At 42.9% G+C, this 19,680-nt stretch overlaps 2 pseudogenes; both read right to left on the bottom strand.

The window, feature by feature from the left end:
* Positions 1 to 1,113: 1,113 nt before the first annotated feature.
* On the bottom strand, positions 1,114 to 16,252 carry Rfc5-ps1 (replication factor C subunit 5, pseudogene 1; annotated as a pseudogene).
* On the bottom strand, positions 10,987 to 11,101 carry LOC120099503 (small nucleolar RNA SNORA17; annotated as a pseudogene).
* Positions 16,253 to 19,680: the final 3,428 nt, after the last annotated feature.

Genomic DNA, 19,680 nt, shown 5'->3' on the forward strand with positions numbered 1-19,680 from the left:
ATCCAGGCTTGCCTCAAACTCCCTATGCAGACGAGGATAGGTTGATCTTCTTATCTCTACTTCCTGAGTATTGATATTCTAGATATGTCTTAACATATCTTAATTTGTGTTTGAGGATGTCATACATGCATATGTCATGCTTTGATAAATCCATTGCTCTATTCCCTTTCCTCTAATTCTTCCCATTCATTCACCCCACACACACATACTTTCCCCTTCAATTTCATGAGTTCTTTTTACAGAACCCATAGAAAAGAAAATCACCCTTAAATTTTTGTTTCAACTTCTCCTGAAAATAAAAACAACAAATTAGAAAAAAGTAAAATCGTATAGAATTCACCTAATGTCACCTAGCTGTGTGCGCATGGGTATAGGAACATCTTCTGGAGCCTGGGCGGCCTCTCAGGATCCTCATCCCTAAAAGAAACAAAAAAACAAACAGAACCGACTCTCCCTCTCCCAGAAGAGATCGTCAGATCCACTGGAGCTGGAGGTACAGGCACTTTAGAACTGGTATAGTTAGGGGCTGGGGATTTAGCTCAGTGGTAGAGCGCTTACCTAGGAAGCGCAAGGCCCTGGGTTCGGTCCCCAGCTCCGAAAAAAAGAACCAAAAAAAAAAAAAGAACTGGTATAGTTGCTGGGATCCAAATTCAGGTCTCTGGAAGAGCAGCGCGTGTTTTTAAGCACTGACACATCTCTCCAGCCCCGGAAAGTATATGTTTTGATGGTCAACTTTATATGTGGGTTCTGTGGCTAAGAACTAATAATATTTGGTTCAAGTTTGAATAAACTGAGATGAAAGGGAAGGTGCAACATGTAAGATCCATAGTCAGAAACTTCGACTGGATGAATTTCCTCAACGGAATTTTCAAGGGAAACTGGAGAACAGGAAGATTGTGTAGCAGTAGATTGTGGTTCTATTTACTAAACGATACACTGGAACTGGATGTTTTTTTTTATCATTATGAAATTGCTCTGTGGATCCAAACAACCACAGAGAGCACCACCTAAATGCCTGGGGAGAGCATCTGTGCCTGGTTTTATCTAGTAGCCCAGGGCAGCATGTCATCCAGTCACCGATGAGTCGGAGGCAGGGGCCAGGCCTTGGAGCTTCTAGGGCTCTGCAACCATCAGGTGTATGGTAACTTGAAAAGCAGCAATAAGGGAGCTCAGCTGTATCTTCTCACTGGCGCCGACAGAAAGTCTGTGCTCAGTGTCTGCCATTTTGGTCAATAAATGTATCCAAACTGAAGATGGAAAGTCAACTCCGTGCACAATCATCTCTGTTGGGATGTCATGCAGTGCCAAGCCCTTCAGAGTCCTTAGCTCCATGATATTTTTGTAGGCAGCGGTTAAGTCTTGATTCAGCATCCAGCTTAGAATGTTGCCTCTGTCTCCTCTGTCACCTTCCCACGGGCCATATTGGAACTCTGCAGAATGTTCAAAGCCCTTCGCATGTCCCCACTGGACAGAGTGACAAGGGCCTTCCTTCCGTCTTCACTTATATCCACGTTCTCTTTTTGTACTACATGTTCCAGTTGAGGAACCATAAGCTTGGGTGTCAGAGGGCCAAATCTTGCACCGTGACTGCAAGGCAGGGATGATCTTGGACAGGTAGTTACAGAGGAGGCAAAACCCAGTATTTTTGTGAACTTCTCAATCACTCATCTCGAGGCATTCTAGGCATCTTGAGTCATGGCGTCAGCTTCCTCCAGGATCACAAGTTTAAACCCTTTCTTTTTTTTTTTTTTTCTTTTTTTTTTTTCCGGAGCTGGGGACCGAACCCAAGGCCTTGCGCTCGCTAGGCAAGCGCTCTACCGCTGACCTAAATCCCCAACTCCTAAACCCTTTCTTGAAGATTGTCCTTTGCTGGCAAAGCTGAGGATTGCCCCCCTAATGATATCGATCCAAGATGGTGGAGCCGAATTCTTTATCTTTGTAAGTTGCTTAGCCCAGGCCAGGATGGTGGATGTCTTTCTTGGCCCTCCCTGGAGGACCATAGAGAAGTAGATGTGGCAGACGGTCCTAACAGATGAACTTTTGAATGGTACTCAGAATGTTCTGTTAAGAAATGAGATCGGCCAGCGTCTGTGGCCGGTACTTCTCAACCCGGGGCAGGGCAGGTTCTGGCCTGGCCGCTGCTGCGAGCCTCCGCTGCTGCGAACAAGCCGCCACAGCTGCCACAGCCTAGCCGGCTGCTGCGAATGAGCTGCCGAATGAGCTGCCGCTGCCATGACTGGCAAATGCTGCAGGCCGGCCACTGACCAGGTACACTCGAGTCCACGGGCAAACCCTGTAAACACCTTTAATCCCAGCACTTGGGAGGTAGAGGCAGGCAGATGTCTGAGTTTGAAGCCAGCATGGTCTATAGAGTGAGTTTCAGGACAGACAGAGCTACACAGAGAAACCCCGTCTCAACAAAACAGACAACAAAAAGAGATCCATCAGGAATGAATTTACTGATTTCAGCGAAGGCCCCATATTTGAGACCTGATTCAAGGAAATTGTGTTGGTTCTTTAAACAATCAGCACTTGTTTATACTGACCGATTTAAACAATGATCTTAAATATTAAAGAAGCATTATTTTTTCTGGTGTGGTGATTGTATGATGATCATTAAATGTTTAAGAGTTAGTACATTTTAAAAAGTGTATGTGTATATGTGGGTATGTATATATGTAAAAATATGTGTTTTTAAAAAATAGCATAATGAAGCCTGTTGTTTTATTACTAACTAAAATATAATAAAATTAATAATAAAATTATTATAAATAAATTGTTGAAGCTGATCTTTCCTTGATTGGGATGGAATGGTTGGGATGAATTTAATAATGAGAACAAAATAAAAGCGTTTTCAGAATCAAAAATAAAGATTATGAGAAATTCTTGGTCAATGAATAACACATTTGAGGTAGAAGAATGTAATTCCAGAAAGGAGTCTGACACAGGGGACGGAAGGACAGGGCTGGGTGCTCGATGGTAGGGTGCTTGCCTAGTATATGCAAGGTCCTGGGTTCAATCCTTAGCACTACAAAAAAGAAGAAGAAAAGGGGGAACATGCACTTTAAGATTTAAGATTTGTGCATTTAGTTGCTGTTAATTACACTCCAAAAACATTAGAAAACAATCAGTGCCAAATTTCCAAAGGAAAATATGAGCGGAATCTAAAACCTACCGAGATTTTAAAGTATCTACTTTGTGGGATAATAAAAATAAAAACAAGGCCTAGTGCGATGGTACTGGCCTTCAATCCCAGCACTTGGGAGACAGGCAAACAGATATCTGTGAGGTCAAGCCTTTCCTCTTCTACATAGCTAGGTGCTGGCCAACTAGGGGTACATGGTGAGACCCTGTCTTTAAAAAATAATAAAACAATAACTTGCATAGCTTAAAATAGCAATTGGGTTGAAGGATGTGGGCAATATTATTAAAACCTATTTAACAATATGGACTATGGCTGAATGAATACATGCATATCTTAATGTTGCATTCTTGGACTTGGGGAAGGTTGTCACCTGGGCTGCAGAGGGGCCTTTATTCAGTGCGGTTTCAGGAGTAAGAACCAACACAATTTCCTTGAATCAGGTCTCAAATATGGGGCCTTCACTGAAATCAGTTAATTCATTCCTGATGGATCTCAAAAAATTCCCTGGTTTATCGATGTGTGCTTGGATGGAATAGTTGTAGTCTGTTTTTGTCACCCTGTATGTATTGAACAGATGTTTGTTTGCATCTTCCCAGGTAAAGTTACAAAGCCCTCATCTTCAGAACACTCACACCATAGGTCATGGAGAATGTAAATGACCACATGAATTAATCTCATGATTATAATGGGGGATAAACTATCCCAGACAAAAAGCAGCATACAGTGTAGTGTTCTATTTGTAACATATGTCTTTCAAGAACAGGCACAACTCACCTTTGCTCTTTTTACATTTGTTTTCTGGGTTAGCATATAAGATTGGGTTTCATGGTGATATCTGCATACAAAATGCAGTTGACTGTGCTCTTCCTACACTGATTCTTTGCCCTCCTCCTTCCTGTCTCCTCCAGCTGATGCCCTTTTCCCCCTAGTTAGTGCACCTTGTGATCTCATATGTAACCCATTACCTACTGTGTTTTCAACCTCACCTAATCCTTCACTCTCATTGTGTCCTTTCCAGCTTTGTAACCTACAAACACACAGACACAGAAAATAACATTTAAATTATTCAATTTTAAAATTATATTACATTTATTTATTTATTTTAAACTTAGGTTCTACATATGAGCAAAACCATGGCATTTATCTTTATATGGTCTCTGTATTTTTCAATTATCTATTTTTATTTTAGTAGATTTGTGTGTGTGTGTGTATGTGTGTGTGTGCGAGCACACGTGCGCGCGTGCGAGTTTTGCCTGCTCATTTGCATGTCTGGTGCCCAAGGAGGACAGAAGAAGACAGTCAGATCCCTTGGAACTGGAGTTACAGAAGGTTATGAGCCCCTATATAATTGCTGGGAATCGAACCTGGTTCCTCTGGAAGAGCAACCACTAACCTATCTTTCCAGTCCTGGTCTTTTTTTAAAGATGAGGATGGTGTTAACCTTTGAAGAACAAAGAAATAGTAGTAGGGAGCAGGAATATTAGGGAAACAGTGGATGCTCTTGAGGATTTCATGGTGCTTTTACAAATTTATAATTTGTAACACTTCTGTGCAATGTATTCAACTGCGCATTTATTTCCTATGTAGGTGTGTGTGTGTGTGTGTGTGTGTGTTCAGGTGTTTGGTTATGCCATTTCTCATTCTGTAAAATGGTACTAACGACTATATCTACTTCATGAAGTTTTAAAAATTATTTCCTTTATTTTTATGTTCTAATATAATTGAATCATTTTGCCCCTCCCTCCAAATCCTTCCACATACCACTCCATGCTCTCTTTAAAATTTGTGGCCTCTTTGGTTTTGCTTTTTTCATGACTTTGGCTTTTGTATGGATCACTGCCTAGTGATAAAACCCTCATTGTGTCAGTATCACTAGTTATATTCCTTCAGCTTCCTGTTTCACAGAAGAGGAAAGAGAGACATACAAAAGGTAAAGCCTTTTTCTATAATAAGCTGTGTTTTCACTCAGGGTTTATTTGAGCGATGCATGTCCTTGAGGAATATGACCAGATTTTTAGTCTAATTTGTTCTTTTAGGATAAAATTGGTTGAACACTGTTACCATTACTTTTTGACTCAATAAATAACTTTTGCACTTTAAAAATTGTATTGTTTGTGCTGGGCAGCGGTTTAATCTCAGAATTTCGGAGGCAGAGGTAGGCAGATGAGTTCAAGGCCGGCTTGGTCTAGAGTGAGTTGAGTTCTAGGACAGTCAGAGCTACACAGAGAAATCCTGGGTTGATAATCAAAGATCAACAACAAATATGTTTGAGATTTTCATGCATGAATACAATGTATTGTCATTGAATCCACCCCTTCTTCCTCCTTCCCACCTCCTACAGTTCACACAACAACTTTTCCCTCTCGACTTTGTGGCCTCTACTAATCTCAGAGTCCAGGCAATGCTCACTCAGGTATGTGGGCATAGGGCCACTAGAAAATGACAGCCTATCACAGACCACAGACAAACACTCTCTCTACCAATTGTCAATAGTTCCTCAGCTAAGAGTATGGCCTTGTGAGGCCCTCCACAGTCCATGCTAGAATTTAAGCTGGTTTGATCATGTGCACATGACATTTTTGGATCATGCAAAATCCTCATCTCAGTGTATGTGACTTTCCCATTTGTTTCCTAGTTGTCCTGTCCCTCTAATGGCAGTACTTATTGTTCCCTAACCTGGCCCTTGAATTATGAGCAAGTTTAGTTCACCAGCTCTCCTCAAAGCCCTATCTGGAAATCCATTTTGTCTTCAGATACATTGCTAGGACCTATAAAATCTGGCTCAAGACCCCCTAATTCTCCAAGTATCCTGCTCACTTGTTAAACACATTTCAAATATTAAAAAACAAACGAGCAAAAAACCCCAGATGAGTTTGATACTCTCCTGGAGTTTTCAGTTAAAGGGGTGGGGATTGGAGGGGGGGAGAAAGGAAACAAATAGACTAAGCTCAGCAGTCAGAAGCTTTGTGAAGTCTGGGGAGATGGCTCAGTGGGTAAGGTACAAATATCTGAGGACACTGACCTCTGGCTTCTACACACACGCATTCATGGGTGGGCTTAATTTGGTGGAAAATAATCGGGTAATGGGTCACCTTATGAACGGGGAATGCTGAAGATTAAGAAGCTGTCATCTACTCCTGGCCAAGGGACCTGCCAGAGAAAAGAGACATTTCTGGATAGGGTGCCGCATGCAGTATGATTGGTTTACATATTTTTGTTGAACACAATTAAATGGCTTATCAAGTTAAAATGTGATATTCTTCTTCCTCTAGGCAAAACTGCTCATCTTTAAAGATCCCAAATCTCTCCCCCTTAAAACACTGTCATTGATAGCAATGGATTTACCTTAATACTCACAAGGACAAAAGAAGGGAGGGCCAGTAAGGCTGCCAAATAGATCTAGCCATACCCATTGGATTTGGTAACCTAACCTTTTGTCCTTCCCAGGGTCCATCTGGAGTCCCAGAAGCATAGTCATATCCATCATACATATTACACTTCCCAAGAACAAGACATGATCTACCCCAGGAGTTTCAGGTTAAACAAAAAGTTCTGCCCAGGACATGGTAATGTCTTTCAAGGCTTGTTCCTAAGAGAACAACATAAAAATTTAGTTCCTTTATAAATTCATTGCCAACAAGAGACATCAACAGACTTAGTCTACCTTTCCTTTATTTTCTCTCCCCTTCTTTCCATCTTGATGGCTTTCTCTGCTTTCCATTAATCTGTCATAGAAGTGAAATTCTATTCATAGGCCACTTACACATTAAAAATTTATTTCCTAGAGCTCCTGCCTAAAAAAATGTAGCTTTCAGGAAAGGCAATGTTCCATTCTATTGTTTCCTCCTAATACCATCCTGTAATGGGATTAATCAAAATGTCTTAAGCTTATCCAACCTGAACGTGGTATCAGGCTTCCCAGAAGATGCAACAGCACTTCTGCAAGTGTCTTGGCTCTATCCTTCATAACTGATGGCGAACAATATGCTTATAAGTAAAACAGGGGGACATGCACCACTACTAATTTTTTTCTATAGCCTTTTCAATGTTCTTCTTACCTATTCATGCACTAGCAAAGTGGCAACTGAGAAGAAAAAAGATTCAGATTCCTAGGCTCCATGTCTAGGGATTTTGATCTAGCAGGTCTGTGTAGGGCCTAGGACTCTATGCCTTTCTCCAAGTGACTCTAATGCTTGTCTTCCTCAGACTACACCAAGAATCACTGGTGGTTTGAGATCACATAGATGACATGTGAGTAGCTGGGACTGAGGTTTCTGAGTTGAGTTTGTGTGTTTAACTTGTTCTGTCATCTGGGAGCTGGCTAAGCCATCTTCAACCAAGTATACCAAACTAGGCACTCACTAGTGAGGACAACCATTTCTAGCAATTTAGCAGTCTTAAGAGCTTGGTAAAGCCTGTCAAGTCAGAGGACTGGAAGGAAAAAATGGCTACCACAAGACAAATGCCCAAATAGATGGTGCCTGGTGGAGAGGAGGAATTATTATTAATCTTATACTATCTTTTCTTGACCACAATGAAAGGAACAGAGGCTCCTAACTCAGTAGCTATCAAAGTAGATTTTATAAAGCAGAAAAGACTGGGGGACACTGACATGAAAGGAGTGGTAGGGACTAGGGTTCTGGATTAGATTTTTATACTCTCATCCCAGAGTCTATGCCAGTCTCCTTCCAATAGTTACATGAAGATCTTTCTTGCTCAAACGGTAACATCTTCCTGCCTCCCCTACCTGACAAATGCTTCTCTAACTCTCAAGGTCTATGTTCAATACAATGTTCTCTATGAGGCCTTCCTGGTGATATGGTAAAACCAGGGATTACCCTAGGAGAGAGTTTCAATTTTAATCATTTAGCAGCCATCCTTTGGGTGTGTTTCAGTGGAGGTGGCAGGATGCAGTTAACAGAGAAAGGAGCTATCTTGTACATTTGTGTTGCAGCATGGCTTTGAACGTGCTAGGAGTGCACAGTACAACTGAGCTATATCCCCAACCTGGTAAGAGATTTTAACTGTTTTGTCCCAAGACCCAAGAGAACGAGTCACTCCCTAACTAAATGTGTATAATCGGGCTAATGGTTTATCATGTAATAGCTTGGAGATTTTGTATTTAGATGAAGGGGTAGGGAGAATGCTAGGAAGTCAAAAATTATTTGAGGAATGCCTTCATAGGTAAATTGCTTGTACTTCAAATTCCCAGATGTGTGTGTGTGTGTGTGTGTGTGTGTGTGTGTGTGTGTGTGTGTGCATATATGTGTATGGGTTCAAGTATGTATGTGTAGGCATATCCAGCAAGTATACACATGCATGTGGATGCCAGAGGCAGCATCAGTGTCTTTCTTTATTGCTCTTCACCTTATTTTTGACACAGGGTCTCTGTCTGAAGCAGAGGCTCTGGGATTACAGGCATGTACAACCAGGCCTCATATCTTAAAGTGAGTGCTAAGGCTTGAACTCAGGTCTTCATACTTGGGCAATAAGCATGCTATCAACTGAGCTATCTCCCCCACCCACAAATACTTTTGACCGCTGATCGCAATATAACCCAAAAAATCTGCTCTTTTCGAAGGTGCCTCATAACCGATGTGGGTAGTCTCTTAAGAATTCAGGGCCAGGCAGTGGTGGCGCATGCCTTTAATCCCAGAACTAGGGAGACAGAGGCAGGCAGATCTCTGAGTTTGAGGACAGCCTGGTGTATAGAGCAAGTTCCAGGACAGCCAGGGCTTCACAGGAAAATCCTGTCTCAAAACAAAATAGAAACAAAGAAAGAAAGAAAAGAAAGAAGGACAGAAGACAGAAAAGAAAAAGAATCACAGTTTAAAGCGATATAACTGGATAAATAGCTCCTAGCTTTGTCCAACAGTATCACCTGGAGAGCTTTTAGAGGGAACGAGGCCCAAAACTTACCCAATACTACCTGGTACAAGAGTACATTAGAATCATTGGCCAGTGGGTCTAGACAAATGTAGTTTTACTTCACAGGGATTAATGATATGAAGATAAGGGAAAATATAGGGTGCATTAGGAAATAGGCTAATAGTCTAGTTTGAGATAGATCACACAGCAAGAAGAGATGTCCAACAGAGTGAAACACACTTGTAATCTTAATATTTGGGAGTGAGAAGCAGGAGGATAACTGAAAATTCAAGACTAGTGTATTCTATGCAGTGTGTTCTGGGCAATTGTGGCCTGTATAGCAAAATCCTACTTCAACAACATGAAAAGAGAGGCCAGGAGCAGTAAGTATCTTTAATTCCGGCATGCAGGCTACAGAGGCAGGCAGATCTCTGTGAGTTAGAGGGCAGGGATACATAGTGAGACCTTGTTCTACATCTTCATCTGAAGGCTGCTTGCAGAAGACTAACTTCCAGGCAGCCAGGATGAGGGTTTTAAAGCCCACACCCACAGTGATACAACTACTCCAACAGGGCCATACCTTTTAATAGTGCCATTCCCTGGGCAGAGCATATACGAATCATCACAAAGTTGTAGTATGTCAAAGAGTGTCCACACTTCTTTGCTTGCAAATGTTCATTGCAAATACTTGTTTGTTTGGTATGAGGCCTCTGGCTTCTGCTACTCTATCAATGCTGGGACTCCTTTCAGATATCCTGTTGTTGCCCTGTGTTGTGGAGATCCTGTAGCTTTGGATCTGTAGGTCTGGCCCCTTTATGCACTCCAGCAATTCATCAAATAGGGTAGATGTTGGGGTGGACCAACTCAAAGCCTTGGATTTGGGCCTGAGAAGTCTAAGCTGGTCAGCCTACCTGCCCTCATTCTCTCATGCCCTTGGGATTGGCTTACTAGCACACAACCAGAGGGAGCTCTACCCTTCTGCCCAGGTGAGAGTGGTGCAGAGCTCCCCCCCCCCCCGTATGTTGCAGACAATGAGGGACATAGCCAGTTCTCCCACTTTGATGACCCTGAGCCAGGTTTCCTGCCCAGCATAAGTAGCAAGGACTGAGAGAGGAGAGGAGGGTGTCTCTCTCTCATCTGCAACACTGACTGAAACATGGCAGATAAGTTGCAGGACCAGCTATCCCATGCTTACACCCTCCAGGCTGGCTCACTTCTTCCCCCACCATCAGGGTCAGCTGTACTGTGCTACTCAGGTGAGATTCAGGGCTTGCTCTCCCAAGTGCTGTATCAGATGAGGGAAGGAGCCAGCTCTCCAGCTCTCCTCTCTCCTGATCTTTCTGGGCCAACTCTTTAGCCTGCTGGTGGTGGGGGTGGGGGGATAAAAGGGAGGGGAAAGGATTTTTCTCTTGATGATTTCACCACACAACAGTCAAGAGACAGGGCTGGCTCTCCCATGCTTGTACCCTCAGGGGCCAGCTTGTTAGCAACCTCCATCAGGGCCAGGCAGAGTACAGGGCCTGCTCTCTTGAGTGCTGCAGCTGATGAGGGGCTGAGACATCTCTCCTGTTCTCAGGATCCCAGGATTGTCTCAAGAGTGGTCCCAGGAATGCTATGTTCGTGCATCATGGTGCCAGACCGGGTTCATCTTAAGCATGGTCTCCCCATCAAACCCTGTGTAGCAACAAACTAGTGGTCATCTCAGATTAGCTCCATGTCAGGGCCTCATGGAGTTGATCTAGTGGTTGTCTCAGGCTTGCTCCTCAATCAGGCCTACCCCAGTGGCCCCAATACAAGGGTTGTTTGTCATTGGCTCACTCCTGTCCAGGGCCTGTGGTTCCAGGCGGGATTCTTCTAGATTCTTACTTGCTCCCTACCCTGGGAGACATTTGGGCCTGTGCAGTGTTGTTAGCTCCCTGTCTGGGCCCCTTGGCACCAGAACGGTGGAGGTCTCAGGCTCAAATCTTTCAGGGACTGTTAGGTGACTAATCATTCAGATGTTCACAGGTCAGAACACTGAGTGTAGACATAGCCGCTTTCCTCTCTGCCACCTACAACAGCCCCACGTGCAAAGCCTGTAGGGGCAGACATCATTTAAATGACTGGCTTTAGAATCTAAGCCTGAGATAAGTGCAGGATAGAGGCCTCAATTTACCCATCAAAAAGGACACATGAAACTGTGTGATTCTTACCTCTCTATTTTCTCAAACTCAATATTATAAGACATCTCATAACACATGTATAGCTGCTGAACTGGCTGAAGTGGGTAGAGAAAGCACCATGTACATTATTTAAAGATTATTTAAATATTTTGCAGCCTAAGACACTACAATGACTAAGACACAACTAGGGGAAAGTACTTATCTACAAGAAGTACTGAACTAGATAAAAGTTATTACCATCATCATTTTCATGTTAATTCACAAAACTTAAATCTGTGAATGATGATAGTGCCTAATTTAACTTACTCATAGCAAATACTGCTTTTCTGGACCTGTCAGCTCTCATGCTGCTCTTTCAACTGCTCATTACACGTACAAAGCTAATTGATGTGTCTGCAAGCACTGGTAATTTAGGCCAGTTTCTCAGCACATCATTTCAGTGAATACTGTTTTGTATTAACAGTTTTAATTATGCATACAGTGTGGTGCATGGTTTTCTACACACAGGAAGATAACCCATTAACAGGCTGGATTCTGATCCTTCTTCAGGAGGTACAGGCTTGTGAAGGTTCAGGACAATTCAAACCAAAACTTAAAGGCTCTGGAGAACTTACTTTATACATTGTACTGTGTGCTGGTGTGTTTCTATTTTATGAACTGCTTCCAGAGTTCTGTTGCCATCCCATTTTCTGTCAGGTTTATTTGTGCTATAGGCAGCAGGTGGTTGTAGAGAAAAACAAAACAAAACAAATATCTAAAAATTCCTGTGTTGTTCAGGAAAATTCCACAACCACATCCAATGCTTGTCATGCTGCCTCGGTATCCGGAGTACTGGATTATAGGTGTGAACCAGTATATCTAGCTTAGTAAAGTACTCTTTTTTTTTTCTTTTTTTCGGAGCTGGGGACTGAACCCAGGGCCTTGCGATTGCTAGGCAAGCGCTCTACCACTGAGCTAAACCCCCAACCCCAGTAAAGTACTCTTAACTTCCTTGCGGAGTAATTTACTTAGCCACGAGTTCAAGGTCAGTCTGAGTTACATAGTAATTCCATGCCAGTATGGACTACAGATCAAGACCTTGTGTTCAAAGTCAAATAAACACACACACACACACACACACACACACACACACACACACACACACACACACCTATTTGCAAAGACTGTGTACCTGTTGGTGGAGGGGAAGGAGGAGGGAAAGGATTTCTATACAGATGTTGTATTCTATAATGAGTAATGTCACCTACTATTCTTCATTCCAATATTAGTCAACTAATGCTCGATAACAACCAAGTACAAAATTCAACTGGATGCAACAATTAGCATTTGGTTTTCTACAGTAATCAGTGTTTGTTTGATTGAGAGAGGTTGGAGACTGTGCTTCAAGCTATGTATGGGGCTCACTCACTGCTGCAGGTTGGTTCAAATTTTCTGTAGGTATGTTTACTCTGGGGCACAGGGTAACGCAGAACAGAATGTAGTCATTCTTCTGATAACTATAGCAGTGTCACTATAGTTCTTTGAACTTACTAGGCTGTACTTGCCTGGAATTTAAAGAGATATGTCTGCCTCTACCTCCTGAATACTGATGTAAAAGATATGAGATGCCACACCCATCTGTATTCAACTTTCAGAACGTGTATTAGGCAACATGGCTGAAGAACTAAGATACTCAATAAAGGCTATTCCTGGAATGTACAAAAAGGGATACAAAAGACTATATTCACTAAGCAACTACCGTTCAGTCAGATGCTTCTAGAATCTGGGCAAGCTCCTTTTAAGTAAGTGATGCACGTTTCAAGCACTCAGGTGCTATGCAACATGGAGGTAATGCCTCTGATAAAAGAAAACAGAAGGAGAAGAAGGTGAAAGAAAGGACAGGATTCAAACAGGCAGTTCATGACTAATTCAGCTAGAGGAAGGACGGAATAGCACAAAGTGCCATCAGGAATGAGCACGGCAAGTATATCTATTATAGCACCAAAGTATCACAGAGTCAGGCTGCCTTCAGATTCCTTGCTAGAACAATAAATGAAAAAAAGACTACTATTCAAGTGTAAAAGACTACTATTCAAGTGTTCTGAATGTGCACTAATTCCTGTCTCCAGGGGGCCACAAAGCTCAACACAGTGCGTGTGAGGAGTAACAAAAGCAAATAAATGGAAATTTAAATGTGAAAAGACAAATAGGAAAAAAGGAATCTCCTGGTGATCTTCCCCTTTTAAAAACAAATGCATGTACAAACCAGATGAACCTGTATTCTTGGCAAGTGTGATTCTATTTACTTGAGATGTTGAAGTCTAATATTAAATTATACTCCACATAATGACAGTTTGATCAATGATAGATTACATGTAGTATAGCAGTCCTATACAGTTATATCGCCTACCACCTTCTGGGAAGAGCTGGGGAATGAGGCGCAGAGGACTATGAGCCTGAGTCTCATTTTTTCCCTGTCTTCCGTTAAGCCCAGATGGTCGGAGCTACCTCCCTGGTCTCCAATGTCAACCTCTGAGAGACACCAACCATGTGACAATGGCCACTCACCATACAGTCCCCTAAACCCAGCAACACCATAGGACCCAGCCACTAACATGAATTCCATTCTCTGATAGATCACCACAACCTGATTTTCTGCTCCGGCCATTGAAATTTCTTCTGCACTATTCATTTGTGTCTCTTTTACAAGAAGACCTGAATAGAGACTGGGTGTTTTGTTGTTGTTTGTTTGTTTGTTTGTTTTTAGTTTCTATGTTATCTGTTGTTTTTTTTTTCCGGAGCTGGGGACCGAACCCAGGGCCTTGCGCTTCCTAGGTAAGCACTCTACCACTGAGCTAAATCCCCAGCCCCCCTGTTTTTTGTTTCCTAAACCACAATGAAACATCTGTAGTCCTGGAATGGAAATTTATGTTCAAACGTGACATTTCTCAGAGGGCTTAGTTTTCTGTGGCTGCTGTGTTTCTGAAGGGCCCCGGTGTATCGATTATGCTCCTCGTGCCTGGATGTTACCTCTTGGGTCACTTGTGAACCTTTGTGAAGCACACGACAGAATGTGTTTTCAGAAGGACTCTTTTATGTTTTTCTCAAGTCTAAAAATAGTGACATAATCAATAAAGGCAGACAGTCTCCATAAGATATACTTTTTGCATGAGAAGCCACACAAACCATTTTGGGGTACACTTGAATGTTATATCTTAGCCAATTGTACCTTAAGTCCTGGACCCACAATGCTACAGTGACATCTGAGAAGCAGAGATTGGCATTGAAGGAGGCGAGGCTTAACCACATTTCAAAGTGAATACAAATTGTATAATGACAGTTTCCTTCTTTTCTATGTATTTACAATATTCTCCCTCCTTGTATAAGCAATCATTTTTCCCATCTATTTCAAGAAAGGCACTTTACTTTTATTCTTCTTTAACATTTATTTATTTAGCATGTGCACAGTGTGTGTGTGTGTGTGTGTGTGTGTGTGTGTGTGTTGTGTGTGTGTGTGTGTATGTATGTATGTAAGAGTGTGTGTGTACATGCCATAGCTCATAGTTCATGTATAGATATCAGAAAATAACTTGCAGGATCTTCTTTCACCATGTAGTTCCTGGGGATTTAACTCAGTCAGGCTTGTCAGTAAGCACCGGTTGTTTACCTGTTGAGCTATTTCACTAGCCCCCACATTTTTTATTCTTAGTTAGTTATTTCTTGGTTCTTCCTTTTTCGTCCTCTTTCCTAACTACTTGCAGTTCAGATAATAGCTTAAGACTTTGGTATTCAAGCATTTTCAGGTTAGCATCTTCAAACTTCTGATTATTTTGGTTTGGGAGGTTGGTTTTTCGTTTTTGTTTGTTTGTTTGTTGTTTTTGTTTTTGTTTGTTTGTTGTTTTTGTTTTATTGGGGTTTTTTGGTTATATAAGTCTAAATAATTAAAAGCTTATTGTTCCTAATCAAATATTTCCTCTCTTCTGTTTGAATAATTTGAAGATGACAATTACTGTTCCTAAGAGTTTCCCAGCCTATGTTCTTGAATGTGAAACAATTTTAGAAGCCAAGAGTGCATCCAGAATTATAAGACGACAGTACAATTATCATGTCTCTTCACTTCTCCTGAGATCATGTGTAACTTTTCAATCCAAACTAACACCTTCAAATCGCCTGCTATTTATAAATATAAGTAAATATAAATATAAATTAATTCTGTATATTAGGATGATATATTTCTGATCTATAACTTATGGAAACTTGAAGTGCACTTTAAGAGGAATTCTTTGTATGAGATCATTTTAAAAATTGCCTCCTTAAATATCTCTGGCTGATCTCGAACTCACTATGTAGAGTGTGCTGGCCCCAAACCTCTGATCCAACTACCTGTGTATTTCCTGGCTGCTGAGATTACAGGTGTCTCCATGCCTGGCACAATCTCTCTCTGTTAAAGCCTAGACTGCGGCCCTTGATGCCAAGCCTGGTGACCTGAGTTTCACATGGTAAAAAGCGAACGTGCAAGTTGTCCTTTAATCTCCATATATGCTATGCGCTATAGCACACGTGCATTAACAACAACATTTAAAAGCTACATTGTAGGGAGCATCAATCTGCTGAAATATGTATGATATTTAAAAATAATATGCACGAATTCTGGCAAAGAGTACAGCGAACTAGGTAGTGAGGCCTCCTTCCACCGGGTCCCAGCAAGGCCTGGGCCGGTGCTTGAGCCCGCGGTGGGGGTGGGGAGGAGCGGAGGGGTAGGGAAGGAGGCCGGGAAGCTGCCTCGGTTCAAGTCCTGCCGACAGACGCTGGGATCAGGAACCCTCGTGGCAGCCACACGCAGGGCCACACAGTGATTCAGCAGTGACTCTTTCCCTGCCAATGATGCGCCAGGATGGTGGAGGCCTCTGCGGCTTCCATGACTCCACCGCCACCGCGCGGCACCTTCCTCTCCAGGGTCGGGCCCACGGAGAAGCCCCAGCCAGGCCTTCAAGGACGTCTCCGGGTGGCGGCGGCATGGCACGGTGGAATGACCGCCACCTGAAGACCAAGACTGGCCCTTCTGGGCCCGCGGATCTGCGCAAGAACAGCGGGCCATAGGCAGGAGGGGACTGCCTATGGATGAGCACTCAGACCTGGATGAACAGATGCCTCGATGGGCCTGGACTAAGGTTTGCTGGGCCCTGGGATTGCGTTGAGAGGAACGATCAGTTGTTGGGCTGCGGGTCTTCCTTCTACAGAAGAGAAGCTGAGACGCGGCAACCTTGGATGCTGCTAATCAGAAATGCTGGCCAAGACTTCCCTGCCACCGTAGAAGGCCTGTGTATACGATACGAAAAAGCTGTTCTCCACACCCCCACCCCGGCCCTTTTTAAACTTTTGGCTAAATCTGGACATCTGGCTGTAGAGATTGCCGATGCAGTAAAATAGAGGTAAGAGATCACGTGTGTACCCGAATTTCTACAAGTGATTTTGAAATGGAATTGTTTAGGCTGCCTCTAAAAAGACCCAGGAGCGACACTAGACAGTTAAGAGGTGCCAGTGTGTGACAAAGTAGAGTTAGTGAAAAGACATTTTGTAAGCTATGTTAAAATTTGTAGGAAGAAAAAACCTCTTCCTAACACCACTTAGGAAGTGAAATAAATTATTAATATCCCCACAAAACATGACAGTTGCATGCGTGTGACCGCTGAATGCAGAGAACCGGAAGAGGGGTTAGACCTTGGTGTTGAGAGGGCAGTTTCTGACTGCAGCCTTTGCTAGATGTGCAGTGTATTCACTGCAGTGTACACGTGCTGAGGAAAGGAAAGTGCTTACTGGGAACACCTAGTCTCTAGACTTTTAAGTGCATAACAGACTTGATGTGGTCGTGCATGCCTTTAATTCTAGGCTGAGGCAGGTGGGTATGTATGTTTTGGGTCAGCCAGGGCTATATAGACTTTGTCTCAAAACCGTAAGAACGTGTGCATAATGGACTGGTGGGGTGTCTCAGCATGGAAAGGTGCTTGCCACCAAGCTGGTGACCAGAGTTTGATTTCCAGGATCCACTTGGTGGGAGAAAAGTGATTCACAACTTGTCTTTTAGCCGCCACACAAGTGCAGTGGCACACATGTGTGCACATGCACACAGTAATGCCTAAATGTAAAACATGCACAGCATGGTAAAAATAAGAAGGCTGACATCACTTTTCAGGATTGTTTTATTTCATAGGAATGGTTACACTGGGGAAATGGAGGTTAAACTTGGCCTTTGAGCAGATGACCAGGTGGTGGAGGTGAGCTAGGGCAAAGATTAGTGCTCAGGAAAAGGCACTGTAGCTGTTGGCTGGTTCAAGTTGTCTAGCCTTTGGTTAGGTGTGCATTTCGATTAATGTTGCCAGGCATTAGAAGTAAGTCTCAGAGCCTAAAAGATGTTAGAAGTAGCGAAAGAATCGCTAAAAGTCAGGCTAGTCTTTGGGGGAGGGCTGTCTTCTGGGTGTGGCCTTTGTGAATCTCTTACTAGCATCATCTCCATTTAGGAGTTGTGCAGAGAAGAGGATGGGAGAGAGAAAGGCTGCTAGTGTCCAGAAGACAGCTGTACCCAGGGGTCCCTATGTACATCGTGGTAAAATATTTGTGTTCATCGTGCACAGTTCATTCCTCATCATCTGAATGTAATGTCCTAAAGGAGAGCACATGGTTAAAACTACAGCTAGTGGATATGGTAGAACTGACAAAGAGGGTTCCTCTTGAACGTGGAATCATTAAGCTATGTCTGGACAGTGTGGGGAAATTCATGTTGTTAGGCTGACTGGAGGGACTTTTGGGCTAATATCCTCTTATCAGTGAGTGCATACCATGTGTGTTTTTCTGTGGTTGGGTTACCTCACTCAGGATATTTTCTAATTCAGTCCATGTGCCTGAGAATTTCATGAAGTCACTGTTTTTAGTAGCTGAGTAGTAATCCATTGTGTAGATGTACCACATTTTCTGTATCCATTCCTCTGTTGAAAGGCATCTGGGTTCTTTCCAGCTTCTGGCTATTATAAATAAGGCTGCTATGAACATAGTGGAGCATGTGTCTTTGTTGTATGTTGGAGCATCTTTTGGCTGTATGCCCAGGAGAGGTATAGCTGGGTCATCAGGTAGCACTATGTCCAATTTTCTGATTTCCAGAGTGGTTGTACCAGCTTGCAATCCCACCAACAATGGAGGAGTTTCTTTTTCTCCACATTCTTGTCAGCATCTGTTGTTACCTGAGTTTTTAATCTTAGCCATTCTGACTGGTGTAAGGTAGATCCAGGGTTGTTTTGATGTGCATTTCCCTGATGACTAAGGATGTTAAACATTTCTTTAGATGCTTCTCAGCCATTCGATATTCCTCAGTTGAGAATTTTTTGTGTAGCTCTGTACCCCAATTTTAATAGGGTTACTTGATTCTCTGGAGTCTATCTTCTTGATTTCTTTGTATATATTGGATATTAGCTCTCTATTGAAAGCAGGATTAGTAAAGCTCTTTTCCGAATCTGTGGGTTTCCTAATGACAGTGTCCTTTGCCTTACAGAAGCTTTGCAATTTTATTAAGTCCCATTGTCTATTGTTGATCTTAGAGCATAAACCATTGGTGTTCTGTTCAAGAAATTTTTCCCGGTGTCCATGTGTTCAAGGCTCTTCCCCACTTTTCCTTCTATTAGTTTAAGTGTGTTTTGTTTCCTGTAATGCACATATAAAAAAAACCAAAAACCAAAGCTTTCTTTTAAACCTTTTTTTAAAAAAAGTAACATGCACATCTCTTGAAGCCATCATGCATTGCGTGAAAGCGTACTTGCATTCCTAGCTGCCAAGAGAGAGAAAAAAAATCTTTTAAAGTTTGTGTGGGTCAGCTGGTCCAGAAAAGTACATGTTTGGCAGTCTCACGGATGGACGCACTACGTGCCGCCACGCAGTACCTTTGTGCAGTTCAGGTCCTAGAGCGATTTGCACTCACTGCTCCAACTGGATGCACCCATCCCCAATACACAGGTTGCGCGAAGGCAGCTCAAAGCAAAGGAAGCCACAGGCCCAGCCCTCTCGCCCACAGATCACACAGAGCAGGCCGGACCCCTGGCCTAACTCCTGACAAATCTAATTCCAAGGTTCAGACCACCTCTAAGCAAACCTGGAGGCGCGGGGCAGGGGCGGGGGGGACGTCCACCAAGAAGGAGTATCAGAAAGGCTGGGCTCTGAACCTGAGCGGTTTTGATGTGTAGAAAGCTAAGATCCTCTAGAAAAAGTACCAGAGACCTGGGAGATGAGAGACTCTCTGGACTCGTTGGGGGTGACCTTAGCCAAAATGCCCAACAGTAGGGGAAAGGGAATGGGAAGAGTCTAACGCCAGTAGATAGACAGGGCCTAAAGTGGAGGGGCCGGGTTAACAAGTCACAGTCAAAATATCTGACCCAGATTTATTCCTGTCTAAAAGAACTGCAGGGATAAAAATGGAGAAGAGACTGAAGGAAAGGTGGTCCAATGAGCGGCCTAACTTGGGATCCGTATCGTAGTGGGAGG

The sequence above is a fragment of the Rattus norvegicus genome, chromosome X (assembly GCF_036323735.1).
Source record: "Rattus norvegicus strain BN/NHsdMcwi chromosome X, GRCr8, whole genome shotgun sequence".
NCBI classification, from domain to species: Eukaryota; Metazoa; Chordata; class Mammalia; order Rodentia; family Muridae; genus Rattus; species Rattus norvegicus.